Source organism: Eptatretus burgeri, chromosome 7 (assembly GCF_056783735.1).
Source record: "Eptatretus burgeri isolate ZD-2024b chromosome 7, Ebu_testis_v1, whole genome shotgun sequence".
Lineage (NCBI taxonomy): Eukaryota > Metazoa > Chordata > Myxini > Myxiniformes > Myxinidae > Eptatretus > Eptatretus burgeri.
Window position 1 is genome coordinate 107,784,716 of NC_140967.1, and position 19,609 is coordinate 107,804,324.

Here is a 19,609-nt window from a genome sequence, read left to right on the forward strand (position 1 = left end):
ACATGATACCAGCACAAACTGATCCGGATTATGCCAGCACAAATTGATCCGGATTATACCAGCACAAACTGATCCACATTACACCAGCACAAACTGATCCGGATTATGCCAGAACAAATTGATCCGGATTATACCAGCACAAACTGATCCACATTATACCAGCACAAACTGATCCGAATTATGCCAGCACAAACTGATCCACATTATACCAGCACAAACTGATCCGAATTATGCCAGCACAAACTGATCCGGATTAGACCAACACAAACTGATCCGGATTATGCCAGCACGATCTCATCCGGATTATGCCAGCACGATCTCATCCGGATTATGCCAGCACAAACTGATCCACATTATACCAGCACAATCTGATCCGGATTATGCCAGCACAAATTGATCCGGATTATACCATTACAAACTGATCCACATTATACCAGCACAAACTGATCCACATTATACCAGCACAAACTGATCCGGATTATACCAACACAAATTGATGCACATAAATCCAGCACAAACTGATCCACATTATACCAGCCCAAACTTATCCGGATAATGCCAGCACAAACTGATCCACATTATAACAGCAAAAACTGATCCGGATTATGCCAGCACAAATTGATCCGGATTATACCAGCACAAACTTATCCATATTATACCAGCACAAACTGATCCACATTATACCAGCACAAACTGATCCACATTATTCCAGCACAAACTGATCCGGATTATACCAGCACAAACTGATATGGATTATACCAGCACAAATTGATCCACATTATACCAGCACAAACCGATCCGGATTATATCAGCACAAATTGATCCACATTATACCAGCACAAACTGATCCGGATTATACCAGCACAAACCGATCCAGATTATATCAGCTCAAATTGATCCACATTATACCAGCAGAAACTGATCCGGATAATACCAGCACAAACTGATCCGGATTACACCAGCACCAAATGATCGAAAAGTAAGTAATATATATGTATATTTTTTTTATGCAATAAAGTTATAGCACAAAACCGAGTGATTATAATGTAACAGCACAAACTGCTCCGGATTATACAAGCACAATCTGATCCGGATTATACCAGGACAAACTGATCCGGATTATAGCAGCACAAACTGATCCACATTATACCAGCCCAAACTTATCCTGATAATGCCAGCACAAACTGATCCACATTATAACAGCAAAAACTGATCCGGATTATGCCAGCACAAATTGATCCGGATTATACCAGCAGAAACTTATCCACATTATACCAGCACAAACTGATCCACATTATTCCAGCACAAACTGATCCGGATTATACCAGCACAAACTGATCCGGATTATATCAGCACAAATCGATCCGGATTATACCAGCACAAATCGATCCGGATTATATCAGCACAAATTGATCCACATTATGCCAGCACAAACTGATCCGGATTATGCCAGCACGATCTCATCCAGATTATGCCAGTACGATCTCATCCGGAATATGCCAGCAGAAACTGATCCGGATTATGCCAGCACAAACTGATCCGGATTATGCCAGCACAAACTGATCTGGATTATACCAGCACAAAGTGATCCGGATTATACCAGCACAAACTGATCTGGATTATACCAGCACAAACTGATCCTGATTATACCAGCACAAACTGACCCGGATTATATCAGCACAAATTGATCCACATTATACCAGCACAAACAGATCCAGATTATATCAGCACAAATTGATCCACATTATACCAGCAGAAACTGATCCAGATAATACCAGCACAAACTGATCCGGATTATACCAGCACCAACTGATCGAAAAGTAAGTAATATATATGTATATATTTATTTTTTTATGAAATAATGTTATAGCACAAAACCGAGTGATTATAATGTAACAGCACAAACTGCTCCGGATTATACCAGCACAATCTGATCCGGATTATACCAGCACAAACTGATCCGGATTATACCAGAACACACTGATCCGGATAACAGCAGCACAAACTGATCCGGATTATACCAGCACACACTGATCCACATTATACCAGCACAAACTGATCTGGATTATAGCAGAAAAAACTGATCCGGATTATAGCAGCACAAACTGATCTACATGAAACCAGCACAAACTGATCCGGATTATACCAGCACAAACTGAACCACATTATACCAGCACAAACTGATCCACATTATACCAGCACAAACTGATCTGGATTATAGCAGCTCAAACTGATCCGGATTATACCAGCACACACTGATCCACATTATACCAGCACAAACTGATCCGGATGATAGCAGCACAAACTGATCCGGATGATAGCAGCACAAACTGATCCACATTTTAACAGCACAAACTGATCCGGATTATTGCAGCACAAACTGATCCAAATGAAACCAGCACAAACTGATCCGGATTGTAGCAGCACAAACTGATCCGGATTATAGCAGCACAAACTGATCCGGATTATGCCAGCACAAACTGATCCTGATTATACCATCAAAAACTGATCCGGATTATACCAGCACAATCTGATCTGGATTATGCCAGCACAAACTGATCCGGATTATGCCAGCACAAACTGATCTGGATTATACCAGCAAAAACTGATCCGGATTATACCAGAACAAACTGATCCGGATTATGCCAGCACAAACTGATCCGGATTATGCCAGCACAAACTGATCCACATTATACCAGCACAAACTGATCCACATTATACCAGCACAAACTGATCCACATTATAACAGCACAAACTGATCCGAATTATGCCAGCACAAACTGATCCACATTATACCAGCACAAACTGATCCACATGATACCAGCACAAACTGATCTGGATTAAAGCAGCACAAACTGATCCACATTATACCAGCACAAACTGATCCACATTATACCAGCACAAACTGATCCGGATTGTAGCAGCACAAACTGATCCACATTATACCAGCACAAACTGATCCGGATTACACCAGCACAAACTGATCCACATTATACCAGCACAAACTGATCCGGATTGTAGCAGCACAAACTGATCCACATTATACCAGCACAAACTGATCCGGATTACACCAGCACAAACTGATCCACATTATACCAGCACAATCTGATCCGGATTATGCCAGCACAAATTGATCCGGATTATACCATCACAAAGTGATCCGGATTATACCATCACAAAGTGATCCGGATTATACCAGCACAAACTGATCCACATTATACCAGCACAAACCGATCCGGATTATACCAGCACAAATTGATGCACATAAAACCAGCACAGACTGATCCACATTATACCAGCCCAAACTTATCCGGATAATGCCAGCACAAACTGATCCACATTGTAAGAGCAAAAACTGATCCGGATTATGCCGGCACAAATTGATCCGGATTATACCAGCTCAAACTTATCCACATTACACCAGCACAAACTGATCCACATTATTCCAGCACAAACTGATCCGGATTATACCAGCACAAATCTATCCGGATTATATCAGCACAAATTGATCCACATTATACCAGCAGAAAGTGATCCGAATTATACCAGCAAAAACTGATCCGGATTATAGCAGCACAAACTGATCCGGATTATGGCAGCACAAACTGATCCGGATTATGCCAGCACAAACTGATCCGGATTATGCCAGCACAAACTGATCCGGATTATGCCAGCACAAACTGATCCGGATTATGCCAGCACAAACTGATCCGGATTATGCCAGCACGATCTCATCCAGATTATGCCAGTACAATCTCATCCCGATTATGCCAGCACAAACTGATCCGGATTATACCAGCGCAAACGGATCCGGATTATGCCAGCACAAACTGATCCGGATTATGCCAGCACAAACTGATCCTGATTATGCCAGCAGAAACTGATCCGGATTATGCCAGCACAAACTGATCCGGATTATGCCAGCACAAATTGATCCGGATAATGCCAGCACAAACTGATCCACATTATAACAGCAAAAATTGATCCGGATTATGCCAGCACAAATTGATCCGGGTTATACCAGCACAAACTTATCCACATGACACCAGCACAAACTGATCCACATGATACCAGCACAAACTGATCCACATTATTCCAGCACAAATTGATCCACATTATACCAGCACAAAGTGATCCGGATTATACCAGCACAAAGTGATCCGGATTATACCAGCACAAACTGATCCACATTATAGCAGCACAAACTGATCCACATTATACCAGCACAAACTGATCCGGATAATGCCAGCACAAACTGATCCACATTATAACAGCAAAAATTGATCCGGATTATGCCAGCACAAATTGATCCGGGTTATACCAGCACAAACTTATCCACATGACACCAGCACAAACTGATCCACATGATACCAGCACAAACTGATCCACATTATTCCAGCACAAATTGATCCACATTATACCAGCACAAAGTGATCCGGATTATACCAGCACAAACTGATGCGGATTATACCAGCACAAACTGATCCGGATTATATCAGCACAAATTGATCCACATTATACCAGCACAAACTGATCCGGATTATACCAGCACAAACTGATCCACATTACACCAGCACAAACTGATCCACATTATACCAGCACAAACTGATCCGGATTATATCAGCACAAATTGATCCACATTATACCAGCACAAAGTGATCCGAATTATACCAGCACAAACTGATCCGGATTATATCAGCACAAATCGATCCGGATTATACCAGCACAAATCGATCCGGATTGTATCAGCACAAATTGATCCACATTATACCAGCACAAAGTGATCCGAATTATACCAGCAAAAACTGATCCGGATTATAGCAGCACAAACTGATCCGGATTATGCCAGCACAAACTGATCTGGATTATGCCAGCACAAACTGATCCGGATTATGCCAGCACAAACTGATCCGGATTATGCCAGCACAAACTGATCCGGATTATGCCAGCACAAACTGATCCGGATTATGCCAGCACAAACTGATCCGGATTATGCCAGCACAAACTGATCCGGATTATGCCAGCACAAACTGATCCGGATTATGCCAGCACAAACTGATCCGGATATTGCCAGCACGATCTCATCCAGATTATGCCAGTACAATCTCATCCCGATTATGCCAGCACAAACTGATCTGGATTATACCAGCACAAACATATAATATATATGTATATTTTTTTTACGCAATAATGTTATAGCACAAAACCGAGTGATTATAATGTAACAGCACAAACTGCTCCGGATTATACAAGCACAATCTGATCCGGATTATACCAGGACAAACTGATCCGGATTATACCAGCACAAACTGATCCACATTATACCAGCCCAAACTTATCCTGATAATGCCAGCTCAAACTGATCCACATTATAACTGCAAAAACTGATCCGGATTATGCCAGCACAAATTGATCCGGATTATACCAGCAGAAACTTATCCACATTATACCAGCACAAACTGATCCACATTATTCCAGCACAAACTGATCCGGATTATACCAGCACAAACTGATCCGGATTATACCAGCAAAAACTGATCCGGATTATACCAGCACAAACTGATCCGGATTATATCAGCACAAATTAATCCACATTATACCAGCACAAACTGATCCGGATTATGCCAGCACGATCTCATCCAGATTATGCCAGTACGATCTCATCCGGAATATGCCAGCAGAAACTGATCCAGATTATGCCAGTACGATCTCATCCGGATTATGCCAGCACAAACTGATCTGGATTATACCAGCACAAAGTGATCCGGATTATACCAGCACAAACTGATCTGGATTATAGCAGCAAAAACTGATGCGGATTATGCCAGCACAAACTGATTCGGATTATGCCAGCACAAATTGATCCACATATATACCAGCACAAACAGATCCAGATATATATCAGCACAAATTGATCCACATTATACCAGCAGAAACTGATCCAGATAATACCAGCACAAACTGATCCGGATTATACCAGCACCAACTGATCGAAAAGTAAGTAATATATATGTATATATTTATTGTTTTTATGAAATAATGTTATAGCACAAAACCGAAGTGATTATAATGTAACAGCACAAACTGCTCCGGATTATACCAGCACAATCTGATCCGGATTATACCAGCACAAACTGATCCGGATTATACCAGAACACACTGATCCGGATAACAGCAGCACAAACTGATCCGGATTATACCAGCACACACTGATCCACATTATACCAGCACAAACTGATCTGGATTATAGCAGAAAAAACTGATCCGGATTATAGCAGCACAAACTGATCTACATGAAACCAGCACAAACTGATCCGGATTATACCAGCACAAACTGAACCACATTATACCAGCACAAACTGATCCACATTATACCAGCACAAACTGATCTGGATTATAGCAGCTCAAACTGATCCGGATTATACCAGCACAAACTGATCCACATTATACCAGCACAAACTGATCCGGATGATAGCAGCACAAACTGATCCGGATGATAGCAGCACAAACTGATCCGGATTATTGCAGCACAAACTGATCCAAATGAAACCAGCACAAACTGATCCGGATTATACCAGCAAAAACTGATCCGGATTATACCAGCACAAACTGATCCGGATTATGCCAGCACAAACTGATTCGGATTATACCAGCAAAAATTGATCCGGATTATACCAGCACAATATGATCTGGATCATGCCAGCAAAAAATGATCCGGATTATGCCAGCACAAACTGATCTGGATTATGCCAGCACAAATTGATCCGGATTATACCAGCACAAACTTATCCACATTATACCATCACAAACTGATCCAAATTATGCCAGCACAAACTGATCCACATTATACCAGCACAAACTGATCCACATTATACCAGCACAAACTGATCCACATTATAACAGCACAAACTGATCCGAATTATGCCAGCACAAACTGATCCACATTATACCAGCACAAACTGATCCACATGATACCAGCACAAACTGATCTGGATTAAAGCAGCACAAACTGATCCACATTATACCAGCACAAACTGATCCACATTATACCAGCACAAACTGATCCGGATTGTAGCAGCACAAACTGATCCACATTATACCAGCACAAACTGATCCGGATTACACCAGCACAAACTGATCCACATTATACCAGCACAAACTGATCCGGATTATGCCAGCACAAATTGATCCGGATTATACCAGCACAAACTGATCCACATTACACCAGCACAAACTGATCCACATTATACCAGCACAATCTGATCCGGATTATGCCAGCACAAATTTATCCGGATTATACCATCACAAAGTGATCCGGATTTTACCAGCACAAACGGATCCACATTATACCAGCACAAACTGATCCACATTATACCAGCACAAACTGATCCACATTATACCAGCACAAACTGATCCGGATTATACCAACACAAATTGATGCACATAAATCCAGCACAAACTGATCCACATTATACCAGCCCAAACTTATCCGGATAATGCCAGCACAAACTGATCCACATTATAACAGCAAAAACTGATCCGGATTATGCCGGCACAAATTGATCCGGATTATACCAGCACAAACTTATCCACATTACACCAGCACAAACTGATCCGGATTATACCAGCACAAACTGATCCGGATTATGTCAGCACAAATCGATCCGGATTATATCAGCACAAAGTGATCCGAATTATACCAGCAAAACTGATCTGGATTATACAGCACAAACTGATCCGAATTATACCAGCACAAACTGATCCGGATTATGCCAGCACAAACTGATCCGGATTATGCCAGCACACACTGATCCGGATTATGCCAGCACAAACTGATCCGGATTCTGCTCGCACGATCTCATCCTTATTATGCCAGTACAATCTCATCCCGATTATGCCAGTACAATCTCATCCCGATTATGCCAGCACAAACTGATCCGGATTATGCCAGCACAAACTGATCCGGATTATGCCAGCACAAACTGATCCGGATTATGCCAGCACAAACTGATCCTGATTATGCCAGCACAAACTGATCCGGATTATGCCAGCACAAATTGATCCGGATTATACCAGCACAAACTGATCCACATTATACCAGCACAAAGTGATCCACATTATACCAGCACAAACTGATCCGGATAATGCCAGCACAAACTGATCCACATTATAACAGCAAAAATTGATCCGGATTATGCCAGCACAAATTGATCCGGGTTATACCAGCACAAACTTATCCACATGACACCAGCACAAACTGATCCACATGATACCAGCACAAACTGATCCACATTATTCCAGCACAAATTGATCCACATTATACCAGCACAAAGTGATCCGGATTATACCAGCACAAAGTGATCCGGATTATACCAGCACAAACTGATCCACATTATAGCAGCACAAACTGATCCACATTATACCAGCACAAACTGATCCGGATAATGCCAGCACAAACTGATCCACATTATAACAGCAAAAATTGATCCGGATTATGCCAGCACAAATTGATCCGGGTTATACCAGCACAAACTTATCCACATGACACCAGCACAAACTGATCCACATGATACCAGCACAAACTGATCCACATTATTCCAGCACAAATTGATCCACATTATACCAGCACAAAGTGATCCGGATTATACCAGCACAAACTGATGCGGATTATACCAGCACAAACTGATCCGGATTATATCAGCACAAATTGATCCACATTATACCAGCACAAACTGATCCGGATTATACCAGCACAAACTGATCCACATTACACCAGCACAAACTGATCCACATTATACCAGCACAAACTGATCCGGATTATATCAGCACAAATTGATCCACATTATACCAGCACAAAGTGATCCGAATTATACCAGCACAAACTGATCCGGATTATATCAGCACAAATCGATCCGGATTATACCAGCACAAATCGATCCGGATTGTATCAGCACAAATTGATCCACATTATACCAGCACAAAGTGATCCGAATTATACCAGCAAAAACTGATCCGGATTATAGCAGCACAAACTGATCCGGATTATGCCAGCACAAACTGATCTGGATTATGCCAGCACAAACTGATCCGGATTATGCCAGCACAAACTGATCCGGATTATGCCAGCACAAACTGATCCGGATTATGCCAGCACAAACTGATCCGGATTATGCCAGCACAAACTGATCCGGATTATGCCAGCACAAACTGATCCGGATTATGCCAGCACAAACTGATCCGGATTATGCCAGCACAAACTGATCCGGATTATGCCAGCACAAACTGATCCGGATTATACCAGCACAAACTGATCCGGATTATGCCAGCACAAACTGATCCGGATTATGCCAGCACAAACTGATCCGGATTATGCCAGCACAAATTGATCCGGATTATACCATCACAAAGTGATCCGGATTATACCAGCACAAACTGATCCGGATTATGCCAGCACAAACTGATCCGGATTATGCCAGCACAAACTGATCCGGATTATGCCAGCACAAACTGATCTGGATTATGCCAGCACAAACTGATCCGGATTATGCCAGCAAGATCTCATCCAGATTATGCCAGTACGATCTCATCCGGATTATGCCAGCACAAACTGATCTGGATTATACCAGCACAAAGTGATCCGGATTATACCAACACAAACTGATCCACATTATTCCAGCAGAAACTGATCCAGAAAATACCAGCACAAACTGATCGAAAAGTAAGTAATATATATATATATATATATATATATATATATATATATATATATATATATATATATATATATATATATATATATATATATATATATATTTATTGTTTTTATGAAATAATGTTATGGAACATAACCGAGTGATTATAATGTAACAACACAAACTGCTCCGGATTATACCAGCACACTCTGATCCAGATTATACCAGCACAAACTGATCCACATTATACCAGCACAAACTGATCCACATTATACCAGCACACACTGATCCGGATTATACCAGCACAAACTGATCCACATTATACCAGCACAAACTGATCCGGATTATATCAGCACAAACTGATCAACATTACACCAGCACAAATTGATCCGGATTATACCAGCAAAAACTGATCCACATTACACCAGCAAAAACTGATCCACATTATACCAGCACAATCTGATCCGGATTATGCCAGCACAAATTGATCCGGATTATACCATCACAAAGTGATCCGGATTATACCAGCACAAACTGATCCGGATTATGCCAGCACAAACTGATCCGGATTATGCCAGCACAAACTGATCCAGATTATGCCAGCACAAACTGATCCGAATTATACCAGCACAAACTGATCCGGATTATATCAGCACAAACTGATCCGGATTATGCCAGCACAAACTGATCTGGATTATACCAGCACAAAGTGATCCGGATTATACCAGCACAAACTGATCTGGATTATACCAGCACAAACTGATCCTGATTATACCAGCACAAACTGACCCGGATTATATCAGCACAAATTGATCCACATTATACCAGCACAAACAGATCCAGATTATATCAGCACAAATTGATCCACATTATACCAGCAGAAACTGATCCAGATAATACCAGCACAAACTGATCCGGATTATACCAGCACCAACTGATCGAAAAGTAAGTAATATATATGTATATATTTATTTTTTTATGAAATAATGTTATAGCACAAAACCGAGTGATTATAATGTAACAGCACAAACTGCTCCGGATTATACCAGCACAATCTGATCCGGATTATACCAGCACAAACTGATCCGGATTATACCAGAACACACTGATCCGGATAACAGCAGCACAAACTGATCCGGATTATACCAGCACACACTGATCCACATTATACCAGCACAAACTGATCTGGATTATAGCAGAAAAAACTGATCCGGATTATAGCAGCACAAACTGATCTACATGAAACCAGCACAAACTGATCCGGATTATACCAGCACAAACTGAACCACATTATACCAGCACAAACTGATCCACATTATACCAGCACAAACTGATCTGGATTATAGCAGCTCAAACTGATCCGGATTATACCAGCACACACTGATCCACATTATACCAGCACAAACTGATCCGGATGATAGCAGCACAAACTGATCCGGATGATAGCAGCACAAACTGATCCGGATTATTGCAGCACAAACTGATCCAAATGAAACCAGCACAAACTGATCCGGATTATAGCAGCACAAACTGATCCGGATTATAGCAGCACAAACTGATCCGGATTATGCCAGCACAAACTGATCCTGATTATACCATCAAAAACTGATCTGGATTATACCAGCACAATCTGATCTGGATTATGCCAGCACAAACTGATCCGGATTATGCCAGCACAAACTGATCTGGATTATACCAGCAAAAACTGATCCGGATTATACCAGAACAAACTGATCCGGATTATGCCAGCACAAACTGATCCGGATTATGCCAGCACAAACTGATCCACATTATACCAGCACAAACTGATCCACATTATACCAGCACAAACTGATCCACATTATAACAGCACAAACTGATCCGAATTATGCCAGCACAAACTGATCCACATTATACCAGCACAAACTGATCCACATGATACCAGCACAAACTGATCTGGATTAAAGCAGCACAAACTGATCCACATTATACCAGCACAAACTGATCCACATTATACCAGCACAAACTGATCCGGATTGTAGCAGCACAAACTGATCCACATTATACCAGCACAAACTGATCCGGATTACACCAGCACAAACTGATCCACATTATACCAGCACAAACTGATCCGGATTGTAGCAGCACAAACTGATCCACATTATACCAGCACAAACTGATCCGGATTACACCAGCACAAACTGATCCACATTATACCAGCACAATCTGATCCGGATTATGCCAGCACAAATTGATCCGGATTATACAATCACAAAGTGATCCGGATTATACCATCACAAAGTGATCCGGATTATACCATCACAAAGTGATCCGGATTATACCAGCACAAACTGATCCACATTATACCAGCACAAACCGATCCGGATTATACCAGCACAAATTGATGCACATAAAACCAGCACAGACTGATCCACATTATACCAGCCCAAACTTATCCGGATAATGCCAGCACAAACTGATCCACATTGTAAGAGCAAAAACTGATCCGGATTATGCCGGCACAAATTGATCCGGATTATACCAGCTCAAACTTATCCACATTACACCAGCACAAACTGATCCACATTATTCCAGCACAAACTGATCCGGATTATACCAGCACAAATCTATCCGGATTATATCAGCACAAATTGATCCACATTATACCAGCAGAAAGTGATCCGAATTATACCAGCAAAAACTGATCCGGATTATAGCAGCACAAACTGATCCGGATTATGGCAGCACAAACTGATCCGGATTATGCCAGCACAAACTGATCCGGATTATGCCAGCACAAACTGATCCGGATTATGCCAGCACGATCTCATCCAGATTATGCCAGTACAATCTCATCCCGATTATGCCAGCACAAACTGATCCGGATTATACCAGCGCAAACGGATCCGGATTATGCCAGCACAAACTGATCCGGATTATGCCAGCACAAACTGATCCTGATTATGCCAGCAGAAACTGATCCGGATTATGCCAGCACAAACTGATCCGGATTATGCCAGAACAAATTGATCCGGATTATACCAGCACAAACTGATCCACATTATACCAGCACAAAGTGATCCACATTATACCAGCACAAACTGATCCGGATAATGCCAGCACAAACTGATCCACATTATAACAGCAAAAATTGATCCGGATTATGCCAGGACAAATTGATCCGGGTTATACCAGCACAAACTTATCCACATGACACCAGCACAAACTGATCCACATGATACCAGCACAAACTGATCCACATTATTCCAGCACAAATTGATCCACATTATACCAGCACAAAGTGATCCGGATTATACCAGCACAAAGTGATCCGGATTATACCAGCACAAACTGATCCACATTATAGCAGCAGAAACTGATCCACATTATACCAGCACAAACTGATCCGGATAATGCCAGCACAAACTGATCCACATTATAACAGCAAAAATTGATCCGGATTATGCCAGCACAAATTGATCCGGGTTATACCAGCACAAACTTATCCACATGACACCAGCACAAACTGATCCACATGATACCAGCACAAACTGATCCACATTATTCCAGCACAAATTGATCCACATTATACCAGCACAAAGTGATCCGGATTATACCGGCACAAACTGATGCGGATTATACCAGCACAAACTGATCCGGATTATATCAGCACAAATTGATCCACATTATACCAGCACAAACTGATCCGGATTATACCAGCACAAACTGATCCACATTATACCAGCACAAACTGATCCGGATTATATCAGCACAAATTGATCCACATTATACCAGCACAAAGTGATCCGAATTATACCAGCACAAACTGATCCGGATTATATCAGCACAAATCGATCCGGATTATACCAGCACAAATCGATCCGGATTGTATCAGCACAAATTGATCCACATTATACCAGCACAAAGTGATCCGAATTATACCAGCAAAAACTGATCCGGATTATAGCAGCACAAACTGATCCGGATTATGCCAGCACAAACTGATCTGGATTATGCCAGCACAAACTGATCCGGATTATGCCAGCACAAACTGATCCGGATTATGCCAGCACAAACTGATCCGGATTATGCCAGCACAAACTGATCCGGATTATGCCAGCACAAACTGATCCGGATTATGCCAGCACAAACTGATCCGGATTATGCCAGCACAAACTGATCCGGATTATGCCAGCACAAACTGATCCGGATTATGCCAGCACAAACTGATCCGGATATTGCCAGCACGATCTCATCCAGATTATGCCAGTACAATCTCATCCCGATTATGCCAGCACAAACTGATCTGGATTATACCAGCACAAACTGATCCGGATTATGCCAGCACAAACTGATCCGGATTATGCCAGCACAAACTGATCCTGATTATGCCAGCACAAACTGATCCGGATTATACCAGCACAAACTGATCCGGATTATGCCAGCACAAATTGATCCGGATTATACCAGCACAAACTGATCCGGATTATATCAGCACAAACTGATCCACATTATACCAGCACAAACTGATCCGGATTATATCAGCACAAATTGATCCACATTATACCAGCACAAACTGATCCGGATTATACCAGCACAAACTGATCCGGATTATGCCAGTACAAACTGATCCGGATTATGCCAGCACAAACTGATCTGGATTATGCCAGCACAAACTGATCCGGATTATGCCAGCAAGATCTCATCCAGATTATGCCAGTACGATCTCATCCGGATTATGCCAGCACAAACTGATCTGGATTATACCAGCACAAAGTGATCCGGATTATACCAACACAAACTGATCCACATTATTCCAGCAGAAACTGATCCAGATAATACCAGCACAAACTGATCGAAAAGTAAGTAATATATATATATATATATATATATATATATATATATATATATATATATATATATATATATATATATATATATATTTATTTATTGTTTTTATGAAATAATGTTTTGGAACATAACCGAGTGATTATAATGTAACAACACAAACTGCTCCGGATTATACCAGCACACTCTGATCCAGATTATACCAGCACAAACTGATCCGGATTATACCAGCACACACTGATCCGGATTATACCAGCACACACTGATCCACATTATACCAGCACAAACTGATCTGGATTATAGCAGCAAAAACTGATGCGGATTATGCCAGCACAAACTGATTCGGATTATGCCAGCACGATCTCATCCAGATTATGCCAGTACGATCTCATCTGGATTATGCCAGCACAAACTGATCTGGATTATGCCAGCACAAACTGATCTGGATTATACCAGCACAAAGTGATCCGGATTATACCAACACAAACTGATCCGCATTATACCAGCACAAACTGATCCGGATTATATCAGCACAAATTGATCCACATTATACCAGCACAAATTGATCTACATTATACCAGCACAAAGTGATCCGAATTATACCAGCACAAACTGATCCGGATTATATCAGCACAAACTGATCCGGATTATGCCAGCACAAACTGATCCGGATTATGCCAGCACAAACTGATCCGGATTATGCCTGCACAAACTGATCCGGATTATGCCAGCACAAACTGATCCAGATTATGCCAGCACAAACTGATCCGGATTCTGCCAGCACGATCTCATCCAGATTATGCCAGTACAATCTCATCCCGATTATGCCAGCACAAACTGATCCGGATTATACCAGCGCAAACTGATCCGGATTATGCCAGCACAAACTGATCCGGATTATGCCAGCACAAACTGATGCTGATTATGCCAGCACAAACTGATCCGGATTATGCCAGCACAAACTGATCCGGATTATGCCAGCACAAATTGATCCGGATTATACCAGCACAAACTGATCCACATTATACCAGCACAAGCTGATCCGGATTATGTCAGCACAAACTGATCCACATTACACCAGCACAAATTGATCCGGATTATACCAGCAAAAACTGATCCACATTACACCCGCAAAAACTGATCCACATTATACCAGCACAATCTGATCCGCATTATGCCAGCACAAATTGATCCGGATTATACCAGCACAAACTGATCCATATTATAGCAGCACAAACTGATCCACATTATACCAGCACAAACTGATCCGGATAATGCTAGCACAAACTGATCCACATTATAACAGCAAAAATTGATCCGGATTATGCCAGCACAAATTGATCCGGGTTATACCAGCACAAACTGATGCTGATTATGCCAGCACAAACTGATCCACATGATACCAGCACAAACTGATCCACATTATTCCAGCACAAATTGATCCACATTATACCAGCACAAAGTGATCTGGATTATACCAGCACAAACTGATGCGGATTATACCAGCACAAACTGATCCGGATTATATCAGCACAAATTGATCCACATTATACCAGCACAAACTAATCCGGATGGATAATACCAGCACAAACCGATCCGGATTATGCCAGCACAAATTGATCCGGATTATACCAGCACAAACTGATCCACATTACACCAGCACAAACTGATCCACATTATACCAGCACAAACTGATCCGGAATTTTTCCAGCACAAACTGATCCGGATTATGCCAGTACAAACTGATCCGGATTATGCCAGCACAAATTGATCCGGGTTATACCAGCACAAACTTATCCACATTATACCAGCACAAACTGATCCAGATGGATAATACCAGCACAAACCGATCCGGATTATGCCAGCACAAATTGATCCGGATTATACCAGCACAAACTGATCCGCATTATACCAGCAAAAATTGATCCGGATTATACCAGCACAATCTGATCCGGATTATGCCAGCACAAACTGATCCGGATTATGCCAGCACAAATTGATCCGGATTATACCAGCACAAACTGATCCACATTATACCAGCACAAAGTGATCCACATTATACCAGCACAAACTGATCCGGATAATGCCAGCACAAACTGATCCACATTATAACAGCAAAAATTGATCCGGATTATGCCAGCACAAATTGATCCGGGTTATACCAGCACAAACTTATCCACATGACACCAGCACAAACTGATCCACATGATACCAGCACAAACTGATCCACATTATTCCAGCACAAATTGATCCACATTATACCAGCACAAAGTGATCCGGATTATACCAGCACAAAGTGATCCGGATTATACCAGCACAAACTGATCCACATTATCGCAGCACAAACTGATCCACATTATACCAGCACAAACTGATCCGGATAATGCCAGCACAAACTGATCCACATTATAACAGCAAAAATTGATCCGGATTATGCCAGCACAAATTGATCCGGGTTATACCAGCACAAACTTATCCACATGACACCAGCACAAACTGATCCACATGATACCAGCACAAACTGATCCACATTATTCCAGCACAAATTGATCCACATTATACCAGCACAAAGTGATCCGGATTATACCAGCACAAACTGATGCGGATTATACCAGCACAAACTGATCCGGATTATATCAGCACAAATTGATCCACATTATACCAGCACAAACTGATCCGGATTATACCAGCACAAACTGATCCACATTACACCAGCACAAACTGATCCACATTATACCAGCACAAACTGATCCGGATTATATCAGCACAAATTGATCCACATTATACCAGCACAAAGTGATCCGAATTATACCAGCACAAACTGATCCGGATTATATCAGCACAAATCGATCCGGATTATACCAGCACAAATCGATCCGGATTGTATCAGCACAAATTGATCCACATTATACCAGCACAAAGTGATCCGAATTATACCAGCAAAAACTGATCCGGATTATAGCAGCACAAACTGATCCGGATTATGCCAGCACAAACTGATCCGGATTATGCCAGCACAAACTGATCCGGATTATGCCAGCACAAACTGATCCGGATTATGCCAGCACAAACTGATCCGGATTATGCCAGCACAAACTGATCCGGATTATGCCAGCACAAACTGATCCGGATTATGCCAGCACAAACTGATCCGGATTATGCCAGCACAAACTGATCCGGATATTGCCAGCACGATCTCATCCAGATTATGCCAGTACAATCTCATCCCGATTATGCCAGCACAAACTGATCTGGATTATACCAACGCAAACTGATCCGGATTATGCCAGCACAAACTGATCCGGATTATGCCAGCACAAACTGATCCTGATTATGCCAGCACAAACTGATCCGGATTATACCAGCACAAACTGATCCGGATTATGCCAGCACAAATTGATCCGGATAATACCAGCACAAACTGATCCGGATTATATCAGCACAAACTGATCCACATTATACCAGCACAAACTGATACGGATTATATCAGCACAAATTGATCCACATTATACCAGCACAAACTGATCTGAATTATACCAGCACAAACTGATCCGGATTATACCAGCACAAACTGATCCGGATTATGCCAGTACAAACTGATCCGGATTATGCCAGCACAAACTGATCCGGATTATGCCAGCACAAACTGATCTGGATTATGCCAGCACAAACTGATCCGGATTATGCCAGCAAGATCTCATCCAGATTATGCCAGTACGATCTCATCCGGATTATGCCAGCACAAACTGATCTGGATTATACCAGCACAAAGTGATCCGGATTATACCAACACAAACTGATCCACATTATTCCAGCAGAAACTGATCCAGAAAATACCAGCACAAACTGATCGAAAAGTAAGTAATATATATATATATATATATATATATATATATATATATATATATATATATATATATATATATATATATATATATATATATATATATATATATATATTTATTGTTTTTATGAAATAATGTTATGGAACATAACCGAGTGATTATAATGTAACAACACAAACTGCTCCGGATTATACCAGCACACTCTGATCCAGATTATACCAGCACAAACTGATCCGGATTATACCAGCACACACTGCTCCGGATTACAGCAGCACAAACTGATCCGGATTATACCAGCACACACTGATCCACATTATACCAGCACACACTGATCCACATTATACCAGCACAAACTGATCTGGATTATAGCAGCAAAAACTGATGCGGATTATGCCAGCACAAACTGATTCGGATTATGCCAGCACGATCTCATCCAGATTATGCCAGTACGATCTCATCTGGATTATGCCAGCACAAACTGATCTGGATTATGCCAGCACAAACTGATCTGGATTATACCAGCACAAAGTGATCCGGATTATACCAACACAAACTGATCCGCATTATACCAGCACAAACTGATCCGGATTATATCAGCACAAATTGATCCACATTATACCAGCACAAAGTGATCCGAATTATACCAGCACAAACTGATCCGGATTATATCAGCACAAACTGATCCGGATTATGCCAGCACAAACTGATCCGGATTATGCCAGCACAAACTGATCCGGATTATGCCAGCACAAACTGATCCGGATTATGCCAGCACAAACTGATCCAGATTATGCCAGCACAAACTGATCCGGATTATGCCAGCACGATCTCATCCAGATTATGCCAGTACAATCTCATCCCGATTATGCCAGCACAAACTGATCCGGATTATACCAGCACAAACTGATCCGGATTATGCCAGCACAAACTGATGCTGATTATGCCAGCACAAACTGATCCGGATTATGCCAGCACAAACTGATCCGGATTATGCCAGCACAAATTGATCCGGATTATACCAGCACAAACTGATCCACATTATACCAGCACAAGCTGATCCGGATTATGTCAGCACAAACTGATCCACATTACACCAGCACAAATTGATCCGGATTATACCAGCAAAAACTGATCCACATTACACCAGCACAAGCTGATCCGGATTATGTCAGCAAAAACTGATCCACATTATACCAGCACAATCTGATCCGGATTATGCCAGCACAAATTGATCCATATTATAGC

At 41.6% G+C, this 19,609-nt stretch overlaps 1 protein-coding gene across 1 annotated transcript in view; it reads left to right on the top strand.

Moving 5' to 3' along the window:
* Positions 1 to 19,609, top strand: part of LOC147024059 (iroquois-class homeodomain protein irx-1-A-like) — a 103,734-nt gene that overhangs the window by 19,814 nt on the left and 64,311 nt on the right. The window lies entirely within an intron of this gene.